The sequence below is a fragment of the Dendrobates tinctorius genome, unplaced genomic scaffold (genome assembly GCF_039654945.1).
Source record: "Dendrobates tinctorius isolate UK_male_01 unplaced genomic scaffold, ASM3965494v1 ptg000249l, whole genome shotgun sequence".
Taxonomy (NCBI): Eukaryota; Metazoa; Chordata; class Amphibia; order Anura; family Dendrobatidae; genus Dendrobates; species Dendrobates tinctorius.
The window spans coordinates 3,831,102-3,839,626 of record NW_027361916.1 but is presented as its reverse complement, the minus strand read 5'-3'; positions in this window follow the sequence as shown (position 1 = coordinate 3,839,626).

The following is an 8,525-nucleotide window of genomic DNA, read 5'->3' as shown; positions in this document are numbered from 1 at the left end:
GTTACCCTTGTAAAAATAAAAAAATTGGTTCTAAAGTAATTTTTTGTGATAAAAGTAAAATGTTCATTTTTTCCTTCCACGTTGCTTTAGTTCTTGTGAAGCACCTGAAGGGTTAATAAACTTCTTGAATGTGGTTTTGCGCATCTTGAGGGGTGCAGTTTTTAGATTGGGGTCACTTTTGGGTATTTTCTGTTATTTTGTTCCCCAAACTCATTTCAAATGTGAGGTGGTCCCTAAAAAAAGTTTTTGTACGTTTTGTTGGAAAAATAAGAAATTGCTGGTCAATTTTAACCCTTATAACGTCCTAACAAACAAATTGCTTCAAAAATTGTGCTGATGTAAAGTAGAAATGTGAGAAATGTTATATAGTAACTATTTTGTGTGATATACCTCTCTGTAGAAATGTGGGAAATGTTATATAGTAACTATTTTGTGTGATATACCTCTCTGATTTAGGTGTACAAAAGTTAAAAGCTTGAAAATTGCAAAGTTACAGTATATCAAACAAATTTTACCCCTGACATGAAGTACAATGTGTCACGAAAACACAATATCAGAATAAGTGGGATACGGTAAAGCGCTCCAAAGCTGTAACCTCATAAAGTGACAGTGGTCAGAAGTGTAAAAATTGGCTTGATCATTAAGTACCAAATTGGCTCTGTCACTAAAGGGTTAAAAAACACAGGTCTGGGAGAGCCAGAATTCTTGCTGGTCGGTAGGTGATCAAATACTTAGGCAATAAAATGCAATTTAATAATTTGAAAATCATATAATGTGATTTTTTTATTTTTAGATTCTGTCTATCAGAGTAGAACTGCACCTATGATAAAAAGTACAGATCTCTCCATTCTTTGTGGGTGGGAAAACTTGCAAAGTTGTCAGTGTATCAAACACTTATTTTCCCCCTGTATTTGTGCCGATCCTTGAAGATTCTATCACAGGATTCCGTGATGACATCACTGCTGATGCTCGGCTATTGTGAGATCACTGGTGATTCTCGGCCATTATGAGATCACAGCTCACAATCACTACTTCTAGAATGTACGCAGGGTCACCGGCGCCATTTATGGTTCTATAGTGACTGAGAGCATTTGCAATTTTTTACTATGGCTGAATTACAGAATTTTCAGGTACAAGCACTGTGGGAGATTCTTACCACCAATCACCCTGACATTGTGCTTCCACCACCCGATGGCGTCCTCAGCTTCACTCACCGGCTGGTGGTGCAGCTAGTAATGGATTGCCTGACCAAACACCAACTAGACCAACTAACGTCAGACTATCTGACGGATTTACGTCACAACATCAGGACATTACTACACCAGGTAAGTGGCGGACGCTCCGCACAGAACTTCTCCGTAATCCTAGATAATAATGGTGGGAGAGAAGCTTCTTCTTTCCTCCAATATAAAACACGACGAGTCCCCAGATATGGAGCCGTTGTATCTGCAGAGAGGAGACGATGTCACTGACAATGGCCGCCTCCATTGTGTCTTTTCTCATCTCACATTTTTCCTTTTTGTTTCTTTTCTTCTTTATAGGCTGAAAAAAGATCTCAAATTGAAGATTTGGCTTTTATTAAAGATCTGGCCGAAAAAGTCCTGTGTGTCCTAGAAGGTCCGGCCTGCTCGTCGGAACGCCCGGTAAGGAGCCATCATCTTCTCTATCACACGTCCTTGTTTTCTGATCTTCTCCAGATCAGCAGTCAGAGATCAGAAGATCTGGTGTTAGATCTTCCAGGCCTCCCTGTCAGTCCCCGGCAGGCACAGGAGGTTTTATGGCCGCCTGTCTGTGCTGCTCCCTCCTCTGTGAGGACAGTCTGTATTCTGCTGATGTAGTCACAGCTCAGTGGGGGGAAGTCTGTATTTTCCCTTCTTTCTTGCCCTATCAGTCTTCCTACTTGTAAATGCTGCCGCTGAGATAACAGACGTCATTACAGAAATGTTGTGCATACAAGTCCCTTATACAGTATATTAATGTGGGCTTGTGGAGAGGAGCTGCAGTGTAAAGCAATTCTACCCAATGATATAATGAATAAAGTGCAAGACGTATCCACGGTGGAAAGAGCGGGGATAATGCAGCTCTGGGATATCACGGTGCATAACATAAAATCTGACACCGAACGGGAGATTTTTCAATGTTAACTCATCGTAATCCACATAAGGGAGAGAAGTTTCTGAGAAAAGTTCTCATGATGGCGCGTGATTTGTAGCGTTACAATTGGTGCATCTGTAAATGTTGGTTTAGTCCTTCCTGATTGGTGCATTTGTATTTTTTACATCCTGAGATGTTTTCCTGCAGCTTCTAGATCTTAGTATTATTTCTTATTCTTTTTTAGGACTTGATCAGATCATTGATCCCGGCAGGAGAGCCGCGGATCAGCGACTATGAGACATCTAAACGGATCGGCAGTGGAGCTTTTGGGTGAGATTTCTGCCCCCATAATCCCCATTTCTCAGGGTTCCCCATGACAATGCTTCTGCCCCTGTGCTCTGCCAGTCAGTGTTATCATAGGGAAACGATCAGAGTCCACATCACTGTCCACATCTCAATGTCACTCTTCAGCTCAGTTATATACCGCTGAGCGACCAGATCTGTAACCAATCAGTCTGTAATGAAAGGGCGGATATAATACATTGCACCCACCGGTCCGAGACCTCATCTGTTCTTATGCTGCCGCCTCCACCACCGCTTCCCCGTCCTCCGCACCCATCTTCGGATTTTTCGGGGCCCCATTATGGAGCTGATAATAGTGATTGGCTGCACACGGTCAGGTGAGGGGTGACACGATACTGACGCCAATGACATCTGCACCCCCACCCTCCACCATGACCATGTGAGTCCGATCACCGGCCTCAGCAGCAGAAGGGAGGACAACCAAAGACTGGCACAGAGGACGGAGGACTGCAGTGATGGACGGGGAGGCACGAGGACAAGGGGGTGTAATGTGTTTAACTATATTTTAACCTCTTCCCTGCCCTCCATTTATTCTGCCTTGGGCTGTGGAGAAAGCCTAAAAACCATCCTGCTTTGGCAATTGGAATTTAGACCAATTTATATTTGGCCGGAATCGTATGTACTGGTCGGTTATAGCGAATCTGCCCAAGATGAATTTCAGTAGATTCTCTCATCTGTAATGTGACCTGGGTCCGGCAGACGTGGCGTGGTGCAGACCTCCCGTAGGTGATCTATGCAGAGCTCTTTTATGTATTTCTAGATGTGGATTTCTAGTGATGGCCGGACTGTTGACATCAAACATTACTAAAAGATCATATAATGACTTGTATATACAGACTGTTAATAAGGCATCATTATAAACCATGGCTTCTCCTTCTCTCCAGGTCCGTCTTCTTAGTGCGCCATAAAGAATCACAACAGATCTTCGCTATGAAGGAAATGGCCAAGCGGAACCTGGATACTCCACAGAAAGTGGAAAGCGCCTTTATCGAGAGAGACATCCTAACCTTCGCAGATTGTCCCTTTGTGGTCTCCATGCTCTGCTCCTTCCCTACTACATCTTACCTGTGTATGGTCATGGAGTATGTAAGAGGTAGGACACGTACATTGTATTATATTCTTCCCATGCCTGCTGACATCTTATCACCTCCCACATCATTAGGATTGTCCCCGTGGACGGTTACATCCCACAGAGCATTTACTATAGGTTATCTATTACCAAGATGGCCAGAAAGTCATTGATCTGTGTGATCTCCCGGTATGTCCGCACTGAGAGCGTCAGTATCTCCAGCTGTAGGCCAGATGTGACATCACTTTATGTTATTAGTTACATAGATGACATTTCATCATGACGTCAGACTAATTCGTTGTGCAGTATACAGTACATTATATCTTTATATATTGTGTCCTGCCCCAATGTCTCCGCTCACTTCTCATCACACATCATGGTGATCGGCTGTATAAACCCCTCACCGGCCATACTTCCTTTCTTCTATAGGTGGAGACTGTAGGACCCTTCTAAGCACCAGGGGTGCTTTATCTGTCCCGTTGGCCCGCTTGTACTTTGCAGAGGCGGTCCTTGCTGTGGAATACCTGCATAGTTACGGTGTGGTGCACAGAGACCTGAAGCCAGAAAAGTAAGTGAATACCTGTAGTATGAGAAAAAGAGGAAAGTTATCCTTTATTATCTCACGGTCTATGAAGCTAAAACCATCTTCTCTCTCACAGCCTCCTGATAACATCTGCTGGACATATTAAAGTTACCGACTTTGGAATTTCAAAACTTGGTGTCATGATGCCAAACACCAACATCTACAAGCAATCAGCAGAGGACATCTCCAGAGAGTTCCAGGACCATGAGGTTGGCATTACCTACAGGAACTTAGCTTGTTCTGCATAAATCTCATGACCCTATTGTCTCTTCCCTACGTTCTTCATTTCTAGAGAACTTTTTCACTGATATTTTATCTTCTGTATTTCTGTTTTTATGTCAAGAACTTGTCATAATAATTGTCTCATCGATTCTCATCTCGCTCTTCTGTTGGTTTCTAGTTCTGTGGCACCCCGGGGTACATGGCCCCTGAGGTCATCCTGATGAAAGGCTATGGAAGACCTGTGGACTGGTGGGCAATGGGCATCATATTATATGAGCTTCTCATGGGATATAGACCATTCGATGGAAATTCCTGGACAGAGATTAATGAAAATGTGATCAATGGTAAGTAGAATAATCTGATCATGGCTTTCACTGGTCATCTTGGTTTAGTTACTTCCTTTGCTTTATCTTACAGTCCAGTAAAGAGGTTTTATGTTCTGTAATTTTCTATCTAACAGGAGATATAATTTGGGACAGTAATGAAACTATTCCACCCGATGCTCAGGACCTCATCACTCAGCTGCTCAGAAAAGATCCTGTGGATAGACTTGGGACAGGTAACATATCCAATACTATCACTATTCCCTTGTTACACCGAGGACATATCACTCATAATAATAAATAATCTTTATTTTTATATAGCGCTAACATATTCCGCAGCGCTTTACAGTTTGCACATATTGTCATCACTGTCCCCGATGGGGCTCACAATCTAAATGTGCACTGAGGAAATCTTCCAGCTCTTTTTTAGAAGCTGTTATAGTGTCTGCCATTACTACTTCTTGTGTTCGGCATTCCACAGTCTGACTGCTCTTACTGTAAAGAACCCTTTCCTATTTAGCTGCTGGAATTGCCATTCTTCCACCGGTAATGAGGGCCCCCTGGTCCTTAGTATGGCCCTTGGAAGGAATAAGACATGCGCCAGTCACGTGTCTTTTTTCCTAAGGAAAACAAGCCCAACTTTTCCAACCTCTCATCATATGAGAGGCCTTCCAACCTTTGTAATAATCTAGTAACCCGCCTTTGAACTGACTCTAATTTCTGAATATCTATTTTTAAATGTGGAGCCCAAAGCTGGATCCCATATTCTACATGTGGCCTCACAAGTGATTTATAGTGGAGTAACAATACATTGGGTTCGCTGGATTTTATCTCTTTTTATACATCCTAAAATCTTTGCTTTTGCGGCTGCTGCTTGACATTGAGTACTGCTGCTCAGCTTACTCATAATTAGTGTTGAGCATTCCGATACCGCAAGTATCGGGTATCGGCCGATACTTGCTGTATCGGAATTCCGATACCGACTTCCGATATTTTTTCAATATCGGAATTCGGCATCGGAATCGGAAGTTCAGTTGATTGACGGCCTGACGTCATCATGATGCGCGGTGTGTGCGCATCATGATGCGCCGTCATTTCGGGCCTTCCGGGGGTCTCTGCCGGCCTGCCGGGGGGCTGTGCCGGCCTGCCGGGGGGCTGTGTGGACTGCCCGGGGTCTGTACCGGCCTGCCGGGGGGCTGTGCCGGCCTGCCGGTGGTCTGTGCACCCTGTGGGGGTCTGTACCGGCCTGCCGGGGGGCTGTGCCGGCCTGCCGGGGGGCTGTGCTGATGTCCGGGGGTCTGTGCAAGCATCGTCCGATGGGACTACAAGTCCCATCGGGCGATGCCTGCTACCATGACAGTGATTGACACATTAGCCAATGATGGGACAGTAGTAGTCCCATCATCCGGCTAATGTGTTAAATGTTAAAAAAAAAAAAAAAAATACTACATGCATGCTACATACATACTACATGCATGCTACATATATACTACATACATACTACATACATGCTACATACATACTGCATGCTACATACATACTACATACATACTACATACATACTACATACATACTGCATATATACTACATACATACTACATACATGCTACATACATACTACATGCATGCTACATATATACTACATACATACTACATACATGCTACATACATACTGCATGCTACATACATACTACATACATACTACATACATACTACATACATACTGCATATATACTACATACATACTACATACATGCTACATACATACTGCATGCTACATACATACTACATACATACATACTACATACATACTACATACATGCTACATACTGCATGCTACATACATACTACATACATACTACATGCATGCTACATACATACTACATATATACTACATACATACTACATACATGCTACATACATACTGCATGCTACATACATACTACATACATACTACATGCATACTACATATATACTACATACATACTACATACATGCTGCATGCTACATATATACTACATGCTACATACATACTACATATATACTACATGCATGCTACATACATACTACATACTACATATATACTACATACATACTACATATATACTACATACATACTGCATGCTACATACATGCTACATACATACTACATACATACTACATACATACTACATGCATGCTACATGCATGCTACATGCATGCTACATACATACTACATGCATGCTACATACATACCACATACATACTACATGCTACATACATACCACATATATACTACATACATACAATACATTCATACAATACATACATAGACATACAGTACATATAACATAGAGTAACATACTTACCAATACTTGTCACATTGTTCCCCGAAGCCATTGTCTATTCCGGGATAAATATTAACATAACAAACCACAAAAATACTCACCCACGATCCGAAGCAGTCCACGAGTGTGTCCCACGACGATCTTGGGTAGAGAACTGCAGCATCAGATGATGCTGCCGTTCTCTACGGGCTGCAGGAATCCAATGACGGAAGGTAGGTATCCTTCCGCACTGTATTCCTCCGCCACTTAAAAAAAAAAAGTCCCTAGTCTCACTTTATGCCATTGCTGTGTGGGAATTTCCCACACAGCAATGGCATAAAGTGAGACTAGGGACTTTTTTTTTTTTAAGTGGCGGAGGAATACAGTGCGGAAGGATACCTACCTTCCGTCATTGGATTCCTGCAGCCCGTAGAGAACGGCAGCATCATCTGATGCTGCAGTTCTCTACCCAAGATCGTCGTGGGACACACTCGTGGACTGCTTCGGATCGTGGGTGAGTATTTTTGTGGTTTGTTATGTTAATATTTATCCCGGAATAGACAATGGCTTCGGGGAACAATGTGACAAGTATTGGTAAGTATGTTACTCTATGTTATATGTACTGTATGTCTATGTATGTATTGTATGAATGTATTGTATGTATGTAGTATATATGTGGTATGTATGTAGCATGTAGTATGTATGTGGTATGTATGTAGCATGCATGTAGTATGTATGTAGCATGCATGTAGTATGTATGTAGTATGTATGTAGTATGAATGTAGTATATATGTAGTATGTATGTAGCATGTAGTATGTAGCATGCATGTAGTATATATGTAGTATGTATGTAGTATGTATGTAGCATGCATGTAGTATATATGTAGTATGTAGCATGTAGTATGTATGTAGCATGCATGTAGTATGTAGCATGTAGTATGTATGTAGCATGCATGTAGTATGTAGCATGTAGTATGTATGTAGCATGCATGTAGTATATATGTAGTATGTATGTAGCATGTAGTATGTAGCATGCATGTAGTATGTATGTAGTATGTAGCATGTAGTATGTATGTAGCATGCATGTAGTATATATGTGTTATGTATGTAGCATGTAGCATGCATGTAGTATGTATGTAGTATATATGTGGTATGTATGTAGCATGCAGTATGTATGTAGCATGCATGTAGTATATATGTAGTATGTATGTTGCATGTAGTATTTATGTAGTATGAATGTAGCATGTATGTAGTATGTAGTATGAATGTAGCATGTATGTAGTATGCATGTTGTATGTATGTAGCATGTAATTTTTTTTTTTTTTTTTTTTTTACATTTAACACATTAGCCGGATGATGGGACTACTACTGTCCCATCATTGGCTAATGTGTCAATCACTGTCATGGTAGCAGGCATCGCCCGATGGGACTTGTAGTCCCATCGGACGATGCCTGCACAGACCCCCGGAGCCTGCACAGACCACCGGCAGGCCGGCACAGCCCCCCGGCAGGCCGGCACAGCCCCCCGGAGCCTGCACAGCCCCCCGGCAGGCCGGCACAGCCCC